Raw genomic sequence first — 18,770 nt, 5'->3', positions numbered from 1 at the left:
AAATTAAATTCAATTATTATAACTTCTAACTCATAAAACACGAAGCACTGATTTGTCTTCTGGAACAATTTCACACTATCAGTCTAAGAGCTCATCTGAGCTTACCTTTGCTTTACGTTTCCTTTCATAAGAAAAAGTAAAAATTTGCCTTTTGTATAAAGCCTAATGGAAATGTATGGAAATATTTGAGCTTGACATATTATGACAATTAGTTCAACCATTTTGCATGTAAAGACAAGAAACTAATGCAAACATGTTGCAGGGTGTGAGAGAATTCAGTAGAGACCCACTGTCATACATTTTGGTCATAATAATGTTGGAAACAGCAGAGAATTGTACAGAATGATTTGCATCCGTATTGTGCAAAATCATATGAAACTAATTCAAAGAAACAAGAAACCTTTTGGCACAATGATGTAAAATTTGAACAAGTAATTTTGAGAAATTAAATTCTGATTTGAAAAAAACTGATGATGCTTGTGTTGGCTTCTCATTTCTTTGTGTTGATATGCATACACTCTGGTTGTGTGTGTGTATGTTTCCATTTTCTCTCCATGAGAACCGACCCTCTGGCCTTCCAGCTGAGTTCACAGATCCAAAGTCGAGTTAATCTGGTTTTACCTTTAGCCCCAAAAACAACACAGGATTACTGCAGAAACAACTGAAATCAACCATGAAACCACACTTGAGGTCAGTGAGAACAATAGTACGAGACCTTGAGAGAACACAAGGACATTGAACTAATGTTGAAAAGTTGGATGCTTGTGTTGCAAATGATGTGGTGCCCCCAAAGTTTGATTGTAATGATCATTTGTCCCAGTTGCTGAATACATTTATCAATATTACCATTGCATCGATAACATAGAAATGATCCACACCATTTTTTAAATTCTTACGCACAATTTTTATTCCGTCAGTGACATTTTCTAGTTTATAAGTGGTGACTAATAGTAAATGTGCCGGAAATTGAGCGACAAAATATTTTTTACTCGACTAAATGGTGTCAGTTCATCTTTGTGTTTGCCGTTCGCATCAAGTCTGCACATTATATAAGAAAGCTCATAACACCAAGACGGGGGCGAGACAGACGAGGGCACAAACGGATAAATAAATGAGTTAAGTGGAGAGGAGGGAGTTTGTGCTGTCATCCCCCCTCCCTTTGGACAGTCGAGTGTATGCAATAAGTGCTCTCTCCTTTCACCTTTTGCTTCAGTGCTTCTCCGCTCAGCTCCCAATAGAAATTGCTCCGTGGCATTAAATATGTAAAATTAGCATTTTATGTAGAACACATTTCTGTGTCGTGCGCAGCTTCAGCCCCCCCCCTCTGCTAGCCACCCAGCCCTGAGCGCAAAAGCTACACAAACTCATGCATGCATATGATATGCATTTGGTCATCTCCATGGTAACATTAGTGGGGCAGGGAAGAAGGCTCAAAGATAGAAAGATGAAAAGGTGTAGTCATTGAAAGAGACCTGAGATTCAGGACTTATTTTCATGTGAACACACACATTTCATAGCTTGCTGACTGAGTGAATTCCACTTGAATCTTCCCAAAGAAGGATGCTTTTGAGACATCAAATTCAACGGCTGCATTCCGATGCCCATATAGTCGAGCCAAAAAATGGTAGCATACGAACATATAGAAGAAAAGCCATTAACATTTGCCTTCACAATTCAGAGTCAAAGGGGTTAGAAAGAGAACCGGTGTCCATGGAGACAACCGGCATTTGGTATACCGACACTCCCGAATCGACCTCTGGTACTACAGCGCCTTGTCCAGCATTGACTTCTTACTTACTGTACGTCCTTAATAGTGCCTGTGGGTCACATAGGCTGAACCATTAGTCAACCATTATTCATTGTAATCTGAAATGTCAGAAAATGGTGTCATACTAGAAAGTCATCACATGTTGTTATATCCGAGATGCCTTGTAGCTTTACAAAGGAATTTGATGGGATATTTTTGTCATCAAATGAGAGTGGTAGATCATTTTACCAAAGGCAATTTGTAGTTGGGTGGTAAGAGGCAAAGAAGAAAACACACACAGGTGTGGGTACAACATGCAAACTCTTCACAGGAAGGAACAGGAACCTGGATTTGGATGTCCACATCCACGAAGCACGCCCGCTTTATCTGTGACCCCTCTGCTCTCTCGTTTCTGGCAAAGTTTCTTGTGGAGCGCGCCAAGTGAACTGAAAAAGGAACGACACAGTTCGTATGATCCTATTCAGTACCATCCATCCATTGTTGTTCAGATTTGGTCGTGGGGGCAACGACTTTAGCACGGAAGGCCGGAACGCCTTCTCCCCAGCCACTTTGTCGTAGTATATTTTAGGGGAAACACAGTGTTCTGTGATTAGCCAGAAGAGGAGGTCCTTCCAGAGGGAAGGACCGACTCGATCCCTCTGACACTAATTGGGCTTTACCTCCTACAGTATGTTAAAACATATTGTATACTCGTTTCCAAAGCATAAGAAAACCCCCCAAATCCTTTCTTTTTTGCTAATTAGTCTTTAGTGCACCGGAACAATATGTTTTTTGGATGCGGCTTTCATGAGAAGCATGTAAACTGCCCTCAGAGATTTGGGATGCACTGGCAGGAAACAGTGTCATGCCTGATACTTCACAAGTCTTATTTGAATAAAAAGTTGGTGGAAATCTTTTACTGCTCTTACTACCTTTCTGTTCACAATCCACATGGTTTCTAGTAATGGAAAATGAATGTCAGAAATTGGAGTGTAGCATTATGTAAGGTATGACCAAAGAATGCTCGTATTTGCATGTTTCTATAATGAGATCTGGGTTTATACATTATAATATATTCCCAAATAATATTTTGATCCTAAAACTTTGTCATTTCTGATGATGAAAAAGATACATGCCAGACCCAGTGACAGAAGGCGACGTACTGCTGTTTGTTGTGTTAAAGTAAAAAAAGGAGTCCAGTGGTGACTGGTGGGTGTGAAGTCATTTTGTGTGCATGCTATTTTGTGTGTCCCACCATGTACACACTCACCATATGTTTCTGTTTTATGCCGTTTGAGTTGTGTGTGATGGCCTCCAGCTCGCCTCTTTTCCCCTGGCTTGTATGGGAAACTGAGATTATTACAGGCCTGATTCATTAGATGTCTGTCTGGTTCACTTTGGTTCATCAGTCAGACACAGCTAAAAAACACGCATCCAGAAAATACTACATATGATCAGCCTTTGTTTGTTTTTGCTTTTGTTTCCCTTTTTCTTCTCTCTCACCGGGCTTCCTTCCAAATACTTCAATATTAAACGAAAGCCACTTTCACTCTCGTGGCAAACAGCCCTTTCGGTCCCGAGCACCCAGATAATCAATCATAACCGGGGAATACAAATTCATCAGCCTGGATCCATTTTGCCGTGGTTAGAGATCAAAAGGTTGTGAGTTGACGATAGGAAGTCCAGGTACTAAGCCAGACTAATTTATCTAACATGGGAGAGATTTAGCCCCCTAAGGAAACGGGGACATGGTTTTTCTCCATCAGGTCGAATATCCTCGATGGGCCTTGAGGGCTCTTAGTATTGCCGCGGCATATCCTGTACGCCATTTAACATTCCATTGATCAGATTAATTGCCTTTGCTTGTGTCCTGTTTGAGGAAGCCTGCAAAAGTACATGCTTAGATTAAGTCATGTTTAAAATGCAGTACATTAAGTTCTATCTCCACTTATGGAAGACTGTTTTTATTCGCTTGTTTGGTTCTATGTTAGTGTATTTGTTTCTTTGTGTCAGTTTTCACTTTTTGAATTTTTGGGAACGTCCGGCGAGGGACCATGCGTTGTAGGCATGATGAAATCATCAAATAAAATAAGAAACTCCATTGTTTATTATTATTATTATTATTATTATTATTATTATTATTATTATTATTGCTTCATAAAATAAATATATGTGAACTCATATCAATTTGGTAAATGTATTATATTTTCCCCAATCTATACTAATGGTCAGTCCACATGAGTTGGTGTTATTTTTACAAATTAGTGAGCAATCTAAAGTCTTGAAAATGGCTTACTCTCTTTGATAATGCAATGTTAATGGTTGAACAAATATGCCATTTTTGGGGTCCCCTGAAAAGCAATATGCTCTTACCTGTCAAATGTCACATTCAGCATTTTTTTTGCAGCTATTAGAACTCGAGGTATGAGTCACTCACTGATTCAGAATGTCAAAAGTTTTCACAGAGAGTTTCTGTAGTTTTGGTGGTTTTGGTAATAAATCAAATATGTATCTATCAGAACAAATTCTGTCCCACTGATTTATGGTGTATATTTTTTCTTCAATAAATATGGCTTATTTTGTAAAAGTTCCAATGGGAACTGAGATTTGTGTCTAGTTTGTGTTCTAAACTTCAGTGGTGCTTTGGGTATTTTCCTGCAATTTTCCCCGGTCTTTCAAAACTTTTCATTGAATTTGTCAGTTTGTGGGACTGAACTTTCTCTTCATGCACACATGTACATACACATATTCACATACACAGAGAGAGACTCAGTTCCTCTGCAATTATGAATAATTGTGACCGTTGAAAAGTGTGTGTATGTGTGTGTGTGTGTCTGAATTCCCCTGGTTCTACTCACTGCTAGAGGGGCCAGTCACCTTTCTGCACTGGTTTCAAGTGTGTTGAAGTTCTCACACACTCGCTTTTTTCACGCTACATGTTTAATGAAAGGCCAACATTCAGGAAGTGGCACTGCTTTGAAGGCAGCAATTCATGTTTCTAAGTGTGGAGCACTTATTGGAGGTCAGACTTGGGGTCTATTAGTCTTTGCGTATTGATTACGAAGGGCAGAAGCCAAGAGATCTCGGGAACAACAATACCTGCTTAGTTACTTTGACCTCTAGACACAGGATGTTTTTCTATTGGTTTTTGGTGGTTAACTTTGCAGACCTTGAATGACAATTCAATCATTCCATATAGTGGGACAGAAACAAACCAGGGTTGAGAAAAGTGAAAAAGTGATTACTTAAAATATCTGTCCCGCTACGACAGCTACTATCAAAAGGAGCATGTATATATATATATATATATATATATATATATATATATATATATATATATATATATATATATATATACATATATATATATATATATATATATATATATATATATATATATATATATATACGCACACACACACACATATACATACAGTATGTGTGTGTGTATCGTTAGTGTTACGCTCCTCTGTCTCCGTTACATGCTGGGAACATGCCAAAATACATATTGGTCAATTTGACATATTCAGAGAATCTACATAGAGCAGATCAAACAAACACATTGTGAGTCCCCTCAGGGATGATATTCTATACCAGAGGCCAAAGCACATATCTTTCCTAATGTTGTAGTGCCTCCAAATCTCAGTGCTGCACGCTACCTGGAGCGTGTATGCGTGTGTGTTAAGCAGACATGTCAGTTTAGACTAAGGTGATCGGTCCACTCAGACCCAGTTGTGGCCCCGTGGGGGTATCCCAGTGTCCTGCTCTCCTGGTGTGGGAAAATAGAGTGTTGGATGGGGTATCCCATAGCGCCTGCCTGGCTCCTGGGCAGCAGACAGCTAAATCAGTCACAGATTGGATTATGAACGCTAAGTAATGAATACATCTTTCTTCGATTGCACACACAACCAGGCGTGAATGTGTCAGGGCTATTTATATGATTTAATGTGACTCCTATTACATGCAGACATAACACGCCGACCGGTAGATTTTGAAACGCCCAATATTTTTTTGTTTCGCTCAACTGTTTCTCCATTCTGTGCTATTTACGTATGCTTTTTTTCTTTTCTGTCTTTCTGCCCTCAGGTCATAAGTGTTGATCCTCATCTGAAATCTATTGCGGCACTGGAGATGAAATACACACCGCACAGCCGAGGTGTGTATGTGTAAGAAGGCGTGTGCGCATGTGTGTGCGTGCAACATTTGATTTTCAGTTAAATGTTGAAGATAAAGTATAATATTTGTGAAGATTATGATTTCTTTGTTTGTGTTGCATATTAGTTTTTTTTTTTTTTTTAAAGTTGTACACACACCCCAAAACAGTTTTAAATTTTGGTAGATGAAAATGCACAAAGATTCAATTTAAAGAGGAGCATCAAATCTTTGTAACGTTTGTCTTTCTCTGTGGTGCTAAAAAATATTGGTTGCTCTTTATAAATAAAAATAAATAAATTATCTTATTTTCTGCCTATAATCCGTGGCTCCAGGTAGGCTGTATGTTTAGGATATTTTCATGTGACAAAAAAAAACTTTCAATCACAATGCCATATTGATGATTGTTAACTGCGAGGTCAATCAAAAGCCTTCACTCAACTGAAGCCGTTTTTTAAATCAACAGATTCATTATGTGGTAGATGCACTCTCCTCTGGCTTAGTTAGTCTGTCATCATCTTATTTTAGAATTATTTGTGTGAGTGCGTGTGTGTTTGTGCGAGTGTGTGTGGCGTCAATGTGGCGTCTGCAGAGTCATGGCATTATAATGTCCTGCCTGATCCTTCATGTTACGTCCAAATCACCAAGATCTGATAAGACTAGAGTAGGTGAAGACTAGACTAGGTGAATTCTCTCATCACCTTGGATGAAACATTCTTTCCTAATACTTTGGATCAACCTTAGAGGCTCTTCAGAAGACCAAACAGAATTGTACGAGGATAAAAGTAATGGCAATGTAGATCCAAATCATGACTTGTATTTAGGGATGAACGAATTTGAAAAATAATCAAAATGTGTTTTTCTTTTAACCCCCACATTATTGCAATTTCTTAGTAATTTTTGTACATCACGTCTTGACCCACGTGACCCCCAATTTAGGACAGGGCAAAACCTGTACTCTGCATTGTTAACAGCATTTAATCAAAGATCAATCACTCCTCCCACCCCACCCCTAAAAAGCTACCTCTCTGCCTATCGCTGTCTGAAATGCCTATTGGAGGGATTCTTGTCTCTTTGTGCTGACAGACAACCAAAGAGAGGGCTTTGTTTCTTTTAATCTTCATCTGCCCTCCTGTCAAATTAAGCTGCACATAATGGAGGGACAAGAAACATCTTCTCCTACAAACTGTGCACAACTATGGAGTTCAATTGAATAAAGTCAAAGTTTCAACTTCAGCAGACAAATTTCATGATCGCTTTTTCTTTTCTTTTCTGTTTTTATTTCTTACTAATTTGGTTGAGCACAAAACAATAAATGTATTGGCTCAAGTGAAGATAGTGTTACTCATATGGGAATGGTCAGACACACGGCTCGAGTTCCAAACCCATATGCTGACCATTCCGAGTATCAATCACTGTATCTAAATGATTAAAAAGAACGTATTGATTACCAATAATGCTTCATAAATCAACATGCACACAATGCTAAACTTTCTGTTAGGCTCATACATGTTATCTCTGGCACACACTCATGACCGCCAGCCCACCCGCATGACCGACCTTGTGTGCGTAGAATGAAGATTTGTAACATGAAGTTTGAGTATAGTTATTGTGTTGACATGTAATCACACTCCTTTTAACACATAGAAGCTTATGTATAAAACAACTGTTATATTATACAATGGCCAAAGGTTTTTTTTTTTTAAATGGAATAACATGTCTGAACCGCAAATATTAAAGAGGCAGAAAAAAGCAAACCCAGATGGCCAGTGAGCCAAAAGGCTTCTGCCAGTTCACAGGAGGAGAGACATGGTATACCCGAGAGTCGGGCTGACTACATTTTAATCACGTATACCATACTTGTTTAAACACCCCCTTTCAAAAGTAGTGGAAAAGTTGGGCTAATTTTTTTTCCCCCATTGACATTTGGGTTTGACATACAAAAAATCTGTTCATCTTGCAATTTTTATTTCAAGAAATTTAAAGGCGAGCCACCAAGAACGAGCGTGGAAAGTGTAGGTGTATCCAGCTCAATTGTCGAATAAGGGTTGATGCACCATTTATTGATCTATTTCATTTATTGCACAACAGATGGGTTTGTCTACTCAGTGCAAGTCCTTGATGGGACACATGTTCTTCTACTACTTTGCCAGAGGGCATACATGGAAGCGCTCCGGCAATAAGAGCATTTCAGACTTAAAATGTGTTTTATTTACTTATTTATTTATCCCCACAGCACGCTTGAAATATTGATTGGAGCAGAAGATTCCACAGCACAGGCTTTTTGGAGCTACAAAATGGAATTCACCCCTTTGGTTGCTTCAGGTGAAATCCAGAAAGCATTTTGTTTTCTTCTCTTGTATCCATGTTGTGGCGTGTTACTCTAACTGTTTATCTATTTGTGTGTTTTGTATCCTCACTACTTCCCCCCCTTTTTCTCTGTCCGGTGATTTGCTGTGTAAGCAACAGCAAACACGACAAGCTTCTAGAAATAAAAGTAAGCCATCTAATATTTATTAGCCAAACTCATCCTGGAGTCTCTGAATTGAGCGGAGTTGCGCCTGGCATCTCAATATAGTAAAGATGCAGAAGATGGAGAGAAGCGTTCACCTGTGATATTTTTACGTCTTTTCTTAGATTCTACTGATGCTACAACTTTGTTTTTAGACAAGGGGTACTCACAAATATTTTCAACCAGGCAACTATCCTCATCAACGTGAAATTCGCAAAATGTTTGTATGTATTGCAGTAATCAATGCTTAAATTGTAAAGAGTGAAAAAATGCTACCGTCAAATGCAAAGGTCAAGATGTAACAAATATTGGAATTTGATTACTGCGTTTCACCAACTAAATTGCATACTGAGAGAATAGGATGCAGATATACATCCAACAAAGCTTTTAAACAACAATAATTATTTGATTGTAATTTTGTCAGTCTAGTTTAGTGTGTTTGTGAATTTGGTTGACTGCGCTACGCTGTGATAGGCATTCTGACATATTCTAATGCACCTGGCAATTTGCTGACCAAAAGTAGACTAGAATTGAGACTACCAAAAAGCAGGTCTAACTTGTGGCGCAGGTGGCGTCAAGCGATTTTGGTTGCTTCAAACAAGGTACAGGCAGAAAAATTTTGAGCTTGATTAACATGTGTGGCACATTTTATCATTCCTTTTTAGTGTGAGTATATTCTGCGCACGCCGATGGCACGACTTCAGTGAGTCCTTCCGTCATGTATGTAGATGACACAGCTCTGTGTTGGACTGCACTGTGAGTTAGACTTGTGCTGCTCATGAAAATAGGACCCTTAGACTCTGAATTTCTCATGTACGTATGTAGTGCAATCGTTTTGTACAGTTTAAGGTTTTGGAAACTGAAAAAATAACCAATAAATCAAACAGCGACTCCAACAAGAGAGCTACAGAAGAAAGGTAATGTGAAAAACTCAGGAGGGTTGCCAAATTTGTTGAGTTGGATGCCATCAACCCCTTTGCTGTAAATTATAGTAGTTTGTATGAACATATATACAGGGTAAAAATATCATTCATATGGCAGTGTACGATACTACCCACCCAACCTAAATAATGAAGCTAAATGAGCTCTCTGAAATTGTTGACAAATACAACATGAGCTTTGCAAGTGTCTAATTATATATAAAATATCATCGAGGCACACACAAAGATTGCAGAGCAAGATCTGAAGACTTGCAGTCCACTCTGTGTTCCCATTTTAGCATCTGATCTGAGCAAAGCAGACAGGCGAGAGTAGCTTGCCCTAAAGTCATGTAAAATGCAAAGGAATATTCTACGCTATTAAAACCTCCTGATGGCAAAGAGAGCGTGAGCACATATCCATGCGCTCAAACACACAAATACATACAAACACGCACGTTCATGCTCAGACATAAATAAGGTGAATGCACTTGAGCACATTGTTCAGTCTGCTGCATTGTCACAACCAGACACTCGCTCTCCCTTCACTGTGTACGTAACCTTATGAAAGTAATACATTCATATAAAGTGCCTCTAGGATTTTTATGTCGTAGTACAAAAGCCTCATGCTTAATTGTGTCTTAGCAAATGCAAGTTTAATTTCACCTACGCCAAAAGTAAATCTGACCAAGAGACGACCCAGATTCAAAGGTTTGTTAACCATCATCCTGGCACCTCCTCATTCCATCTTGTCATCTGTTATCTCTTCCATAACACTTCCGAGTGCACTTCTAAGTGTACTTAACTCCAGTAACTCCACATGTTCCCGTTTCATTATTAAACCCTCCCAACAGACTATCAACTTTTTATTCCACTTGCTGCCAGAAGTTGCCACTTTTAAATATTCTCAGGCACTCATCTAAGGCCCCTAGCCCCAAACGGCACTTTAAAACACTTAGTCTTGATACTGGCCCCAAATGAAAGACAAAATATTTACTTCATTTTTTTTCTTTGTGACAACAAGCTAGCTTTATGCCTCTTAAGTAGAGAAAGTGCCGGGAGTTTTACAGCCTTGAAAAAGAGGGATCTCATATGATGTGCTCTTTTGTCATTGCCACAAGCGCAAAGTAGCTTTCATGGGTGATGTGTATCATTATTGAAACACAATCTCAGCGCTTCAGGGCAAAAAGTTGTTAACGTCAACTTAGCTCTCATGTTCTTCTCTAGTCTGTTCACGTAATAGGCGCTCTACAGAGTGATGCAAATGGCACTTCAGGTTGCTTTGGGAGGTTGTGAAGGTTCCCGGCTTCGTACGGTGCTCTACGATAGCTGCCGAAGGGACGTTTGGATTAACTTAACTCGTTTACCGATTTGAGTTTATTGGTTACTTTTTTTTGCTTTCTACTAGAAGTCAGAAGGTTTTGTGTTGACACTGTTATTGAGAAGTGTTCAGAATTCCCCTACCTTGACTGCTGCCCCAGTTCTAACTTAAGAAAATAGCCCCGACCGATGCTGCTGCTTCTGCTGCCTTTGTCTGACGTTCTTTTGGTGATGAACTGAAGTGTTTAAAAACAAAAATGGATTTATGGTCTGAAAAGTTGAGCCTGGGTTTCATTAGACCATTCACATCTTGGAAACGCTCAAACATTTTGCTAAATGCAGCCAGACCTGGATGGTTTATCTTTATAAGATAAATCTTTCATCTTGCCACCTTATCCCATAGCCTGTACATACATTATGGAGAACATGTGAGGTTGTTGTCGCTTTTACTAAACAGGCTGTACTCGCCAGAAATTCCTGAAACGTCTTCAGCGTTGCTGTTGGTCTCTTGGTAGCCTCACTGACCAGATTTCTTCTTGCCTTTTCATCAAATATAGAGGTAGTTCTTGTCATTTTAGAGCCATATTGTATGCTGTCTTCACTTTCTTCACTATATTTAATTCCTCGGAAATTATTTTCTACCATTCTCCTGACTGGCACCTTTAAACAATTAGATCTCTTAGATGGTGTGGAAGGTCTTTACAGACCATTGCTTGTGCTGTAAGATGTGACTACCAAAATGTCAGGAAAGCCATACCAGAACATTTGAACTTTTTGGGGGGTTAATAAATGGCACTTTAAATGCTGGCAGGTGTGTGATGACTACTAGTTAACATTAATTATCATGTGGTCATTTCATTCTGGACACAGCCACATATGAGCACCTTTGTGCAACCACATTAAGCCAGTTGATGATTTTTACTTGCCCTAGCAAAACAATGTCATTTTCTTTTCAATTTTGGGTTGTGGGAAATTATTTGTGGTAGTCTCATGTTTGTAGATCAACAAAAACCGGCATTTGAACAGGGGTGTGTGGACTTTTTATAAGCAATGAAAGACACATCTGCAATTGCTGTGAGCATTCCTAAGAACTGGGCACATATATTTTTGTTGCCAATAAAAAAAAAATCACAACTATGAATATGCTCCAGTAAATTGTATAACAGAGAAAAAAGATAATAACATTTTCAATCTATTTTCCCGAAGCTGATCCATGGACAATGTGAAATGGACGGTGAATCCTGTTCTATAACTCTACCATTCATTTCAAGTCCACTTCCACTACTATTTTTCGTTTTGTTTCTCTTAAACACTTGGTAATTCTGCTCATGTTTGTTCATGTCAGGGACAATGTCTCGTCTCTCTTCAGTCTCTTGCAGTTACTCCTCACCTGGGCCCCAGGCTGTTCATGACCAGCCATATTTCCTCAGACACCTTTCAATTGACCAGTGGACAACTTATATTATTTATGGCATCATTGGAGGTGAATAGCAAGCTTCAAATGAAACCAGAAAGATTATCATCACTCTGGGTTTTTAAACGATCGGAATTCCAAAGGTGTGTGTGTGCATGTCCCACACAGCATGTCCCAAGCGTCGATCACAAACAAATATTGCTTGGGAGCTTCCACAGGAAGAATTGTCTTTATTCATTCCTGTCCACTTAGGATGTCTGTTCACACCCCACTACCACACAAATGCACACACACATGCACACACACGGCCCCTGAACTATAAATATTTCAACCTCTCAATCTATATTCATTATAAAACACATGCCCAATGCAATATGCGGTTGTGAGGACATGAGGCTTTTATTTATTCATCTTACTTATTTATATTTCTTTCCTGAGGGCTGGACGTTGGTTTCTATCCATCAGCGCTGATTGCTGACTATTACAGAGCACTTAGAGCATCCCCAGAACTGGCCAGAGGGGAGCACAATTCTCGAGAGATCCACTCACTTCAGGGCTAAGAGGTGTGTTTGTTGTGTACGAGGAAGTGTGTGGGAAAAACACACAGACCTTGCGGAGTGAGAGAGCGAACTAAACTAACACTTAATTATGAATTCTGTTACGCTTTTGCACAAGTTTACCTCAAAACGGATCATGTCTTATTGAATGAATACTTTTCCATGAAAGGTCGTTGCACTTGGTTTCATTTGGCTGCAGTCCTTGCTTGGCTGACTTCACAGGTGAGGTCTGAGTCAAGGTGTATACACTCCCTTTTTGTGGGTAGTACGTTTCAAGATAGAGACCCACAAAGTGAATTTCCACAAAAAGAGTTTTACTTTATATACTATATATATTTCATGGTATAAACATTTGTGAAACCAATTTCCCTTCAAAAAAAATGTTTTTTTTTTTGCTTGTCCGACTTAGAAAGAAAGAAAAATAGCAAGAAAAAGTGTTAAAATTGTGATGTAAAACTGCAAGGTGTCATGGTAACCAGTGAAAACACGTGATAAAGTAAATCCACAATAACTGAATTGCAAAGTAGCGAGGCAACACTGTACCACACAAAATCTCAGTTGTGGCAGTTTTCATTGCCCTTATGTATCATTTTATAACAATGTTTGCTGAGATTCATGTGAACCAGCTTATCTAAATCCTGGCTTCTCAGGTTCTCACCTGGTGTCCAGGTTTCATTGAATTGGTCACTGGGCCTCACTCTTATGGAATATAAACATATAACAATATAGATTTTTTTTCTCAGGTTATTGGTGGGGGTGGGGGTCATCTATATCAAAAATTTCAATAACTGCTTGTGAAGTTCCCTTACGTATCATATTTGCCTAAGAGTGCATTATCCTATCTGTTCATAGAAGCGAATCAGGGTTGAATTTATGTCTTACTGAGACTGCATGATACTGAGACATTTTGCACTGCCGTTGGCTTTCGATGCACATTTCTGAGGCGAATCAAACCTGAGCAAACAGACAGTGGAGAGCAGACATGACCTCGAAGAAAAAATCCACGACTTCTTTTGAGATAAATGCTTCCTCTGCCATAGGGATTTTAATGACTGACTCTATGTGTTTCTAGTTATTTAAAACTAAGTTTAATGCTGAATTAAACAAACTACTATTTCTCTCTCATGCACCATTTTGTGACACGAAGGATACGTCACAGCAATTATGGTATTTGCGTAAATTATCTTACCTCTGACCTCTGGATGAAAAAACATACCAAATTTAGTCCAAAGTCCAGAAGAGTAGAAGCTTTGTTAAACTGTAAATAAATAAAAACTGATGCCCAACGTACACTAATCCACCAATTTTGGGCTAAATACGTTCCCGTCCAACCTACTAGTTAACCAATAATACCACGAGCTGTAACATCAGTTTGTGGTCTCCTGGGTTTCACAAGACCTATCTGCCAAAACACTGCTGGCTTGATCCTTCTGCTGTCCATCTAACAGAGCCCTGTGGAGCTCATCAGGAGCAATTAGAGGCTCATTTTCTTCCTCAAGCATACTGCAGCACTTCCTGGGGGAGTTATTATAGTTACTGTAATATGCACTTGGTTAATGTTAGTGACCAACTGTGCTCATTGTTAAGGCAATTGTTTTTGGTACTGTCTGGAACTTCTTTCATGGGTCACCTGTGCAGCATGTAGTAGTTGCATCACACTGTTTGGGCTCCAGGATTCAGTGCAGCTTGTTTTCCCTGAAGAGTCATTGGGTGTTCCGGTTTGTCATCTCACTAAAGAGGCATGCAGGTCAGCTCAGATGCATGCACATTGCTTGGTTTGCCCTCCTTATCTTTAGCTGACCGAATCCCGTAGTACATGGCTAACGAGGTGTGAATCGTGGTACTGTAAGTTGTAAGTTGCCATTTTGGTGTACATGTTTGTGAGCATTTTGTACCTGAGCTAGCTCTTAGTGCTTTGTTTGATGTCACTTTTATTGATCGGCCTAACGTTTTGGAAATCAAGACACTGCTAGTGGACGAATAGGAACTCTCTTGATTTTTTATTTTGTTTTTGTATTCATGCATTGTTTTATGTTCCCCTGACTCTGTCATTAGTCCTGCAGTAGCGCTGTGTGGTGAGCTGGCAACCCGAATAAGTGGTGCTGGTCAGTTGAGGGCATCTAACCACAACACAAGGTCTTATCATATTACTTGCTGTGAAAACAAAAAATAAAATATCAATAAAATATCAATATAAAATATGATCAAAACATTTCCAAATGTATGTTGTTTCATTTATCTCCATTGTTCCTTCTCGTGATGTAAAAGTCCATCGGCCATCACAAGCCTAAATGTTTTTTTGTCATTCATGCGTCAAAATAAGTTCAATCATTTTCCGAAGCGCTTTATCGTCACAAGGATCGGACCCACGGTTTCTGCACTGTGAGGCAGACGTGCTAACCAATCAACAACTGTGCTGCCCTCAAATGAAATCACGCTTCAAAAATATTTCCAGCTGCATGATATTCCTGTAAAACACTTCGATCTCTTCAGAAGTACTGAACAGATGTAGGTTATATTAATACAGCCCCTCCTTAAAAGAGGAAAATTCAAAACAGTCACTAAAATAACTTGAAACAGACAAAAGTCATTCAAAGAAAATAAATGCAATCAATATTGTGAGATAAAACTCAGTCATTGCTTTGTTTTTACGATCCAATAGAATTACACAATTTTAAATTAGGGACAAAAATGGTTCAAATCACATGCTTCCAAATTATATTTAAAAATTCCAGGACTGATCTGGCAAATGCTATGTTTGAAGTCCAAAATACAAACTGCAGGTGTTCTCCTTCGATGTAATGCCCTTGGAGCCTAACGCTGTTTCCCAACCTTGTCTGGCTTCATGTGCTGAAGGAAGGACTTGTTTTCCTGGCCATCTTGATAACGTTCAAAATGGGTTCCAGTGGTGAATCCCTTGAGCTTGGGGAAAGAGTAAAAAAAATAAAATAACAAGGAGATAAGTTGAGTGCGTAAGGAGGTTGCTCCACCATAGCAATGTTCTTCTCAGCCAGGAACTGTCAGATGCTCCTGCCACAACACTCACCTCGTCTTGCACAAAGAATGAAGCAACAAACAGGACCTCTTTATTGATTTGTTGGTTGATTATCTGGCCTTGAGAAACACTCACAGTGGATATCCCTCACATTGAAGAACGCCTTCATGACTGGACTTCCACCGTCTTGCTCTCTTCGACCTTGGTGATGTTAAACTCTTAGTCTAAGCTTGTGGCTTGTCCATCTGATTTTTGTCACATGTTGTCTCATCAAGTGATTATTTTTGTCTTTTCTTTCTTCAATAACAAACACTACGTCCCTTTTATTTTCTGGTTAAGATCTGATGCGTACCATCACTTAAATTTTGTTACTTAGTTTTAAAGTTTTTGTTGTCTCCTTTGTCTTTATGAAATGTTGGTTGAATTTGATGTGCCATTCTTGGTCTATTCATCTGATGGAATATCATTTGTACTAGTTTGTTGGTTATTACAAAAACATGATTTGTCTAGTGGTTTTAATGCACTTTGCCCCACGTGTCTCCAATCCTTGTAAGAGTTTGGGCACTTTGACAACTCTATCTGTTGTTAATGGACCTGTATTGACATTCAGTATGAAACCGCACAGAGTATTCCATGTCCGTATAGTGGAGCTCAAACGCCTCCCCCCAGACTTAGAGCATTTCTCCCCTGCCTCCTGTGGATCTCCTTGCTTCTCCTCTTTCCTCTGTTCCCTTTCCCCCCGCTATCACCTATTGATTGGCCAATAATGTGTTTTCAGTGGTAGATTAATGGCACATTATCCTGACAAGGGTGTCTGAGGGGACAGGACATGAGGGAGGGCATTGAACACGATGCTGTTTAATTGATACACGGCTTTGGTGTGTGTATGCGTGCGCATGCGCCATGCGTCACTGACACTGGGACAGGAAATTAAATAGAAAAACATAATTTTAATTAGGGAAACAAAACTTGAATTCAATTTTAATTTATACTACCTATATTTTATTATTATTATTATTATTATTATTATTATTATTATTATTATTATTACTATTATTAAAACTTTAATAGAAGGGGTCACCGAGCAGGTGCATAGGGGTGCAGGAGCACAGTGGTTGTCATGACATGCACTTTGTTCCCAGAAGATGAACCCTGTTGATTTTGCAGATCCTGTGACTTCACTGAAGTGTGAATTTACACTTGGGATGGTTTACTGTGAAATTGGATGTTTCACTTTGCCTTATGTCTGCCAAACATTTGCGTAACCCACACTTTGTTAATTACATCCATGATCTATCATATTATAATTCAACAACTGCATTCAGTTCTAAAAGCATTTATGTGTATTTATTTTTCTTTTCTCACTTAGCTTGCTCAGCAATTAGCATTTGGCCATGGTCCAAATCCCCCTCTGTATCACTTTGCTTTCATCTAAATCCATTCCGTCTGCTATCTTTCAATTTCCTTGAGCAATTTGCATTATGGAGAAGGGGAACGGGGGCATGTGTGTATGTGTGTGTGTGTGCGTGTGTGTGTGGGGGGGGGTCCTAAATCAGCAGATCAATAGGCCATCAAACAGTCTTTAAGTGTGACACATACGCAGAGCTCCTGTGTCAGGTTTCTGCCTCTAACTAATAGCCTTGTTGTTTACTTTACTATATGCTGTGTCATGTCGTTTCGTTCTCGGGTTGCCCTCTGGTGTATTGGGTCACACCAGAGAATCCATAGCATGTCTGATAAAGAGCAAATAGACCAAATCACTTATTTTAGATATGTTTCTTTTTAGTTTGCAGGATACGTACGTATATATCCTGTGCACTATAATTAGAAGACAATCCACATGATGTACATTTTTTAGAATAACATTGTCTAGCCCAGATAGTACGGTGAAGCCTGCACATATAAATGCTCCTGAAGTCATACAATTAAATTCTTTATCACATTTTTATAAAAAAAGCTGCTTCCACAAGTCAAATTCCTTTCATGCATTTAACCGGATTCTAGTGAGCGCATCCAAAGCATGTATAATAGAATTTTGTTTTGCTTTGACGTTTTCAACAAAACAGACAAATTTGTCTGATCAGTGACTTACTGGTTAGTATGAATGACTACCAGGCAAAGAGGAACTGTGTAATAATAGCCAGCTGAATATTTAACTCATGTCCTTGTTTTAACTTTACAATATTGCTCTCTTTACCGATCGAAACTTCAATGTGGGAGCTCCGAAGATTAAATCAGAATGATTTGGTTCAATTCATGTGATTTGGTTTAATTTGATACACTCGCTTCTTTTTAAATCAAAACAAATTCTCCGATTTAAATTGTTTTTTGTTACACTCATTTTGCAAAATTGGGTTTAGCGGGCAACTAAATTACTGTTTTTTTGAGAGGATTGCTTTGTGCATTTTTCCAGCCAGCGGTAACTGATTATTGTCTCAATTACACAGAAGAAATAAGTACTTAGCTTTCAGTTGCACGTTTAAAATGTGGTCAACGGACGTAATTTTCTATTCTTTTTCTCATACTCAAATGATTATTAATAATACAAAACCGATGTACCAATATTTTGTTTTCAATACGGAGACAAATCAACACTACCGTAGAACATGGATCATTGACTTGGTGGCTGGGCACCACTGAGTAACTTGCGGGTCTGTTTTAAAAATACTTAGCCAATTGATTCATCAAATATGAGTTATTTGCTCCATATATGCCAGTGATGTATAGTGACAGGTCATGTGAAATGTGTAGTTTGGCTCACGAAAGGTTGGGAAACACTGTCCTACAACAACTTGGAAGTCAACCATGAACATATGGTGTTTGACTTTTGTGGGTGACAAACCTAACTTAATTTTACACTCCAATGTACCCAGGAACCTTTTATTTTCCCTTAGTTCTATTGGGAAAATTGGATTCTAATTATGAGGTTCAAGCAGCATGCCGAAAGAGACTGTGTTTGACGTCAGAGGTTAAACCAAATGTTTTCACTGCAGCATGTCCACCATGTTTGTACAGTGTGTTGCAACAAGACTTGCCATTGTTGTGAAGTGTATGGAAAAGGTTAGGCTTTGCTTGCTTTGGGTAGACCATTGTAAGATTGTGGTGAGAATATTATTGTCTCTCAAACATATGTTGAGGGGACAGTCTCTCCATTAG

General features: G+C 38.9%; 1 long non-coding RNA gene across 1 annotated transcript in view; it reads left to right on the top strand.

Annotated features, from left to right (window-relative positions):
- The window catches only part of LOC125969263 (uncharacterized), a 29,303-nt gene that overhangs the window by 4,916 nt on the left and 5,617 nt on the right, over positions 1-18,770 (top strand). The window contains exons 2-3 of the long non-coding RNA XR_007481511.1: positions 5,834-5,903; positions 8,136-8,224. This is a non-coding gene — a long non-coding RNA (uncharacterized lncRNA). The remainder of the gene's footprint in view (positions 1-5,833; positions 5,904-8,135; positions 8,225-18,770) is intronic.

The sequence above is a fragment of the Syngnathus scovelli genome, chromosome 5, assembly GCF_024217435.2.
Source record: "Syngnathus scovelli strain Florida chromosome 5, RoL_Ssco_1.2, whole genome shotgun sequence".
In the NCBI taxonomy this organism is placed as follows: Eukaryota; Metazoa; Chordata; class Actinopteri; order Syngnathiformes; family Syngnathidae; genus Syngnathus; species Syngnathus scovelli.
This window is presented reverse-complemented; position numbering and strand designations above follow the sequence as displayed.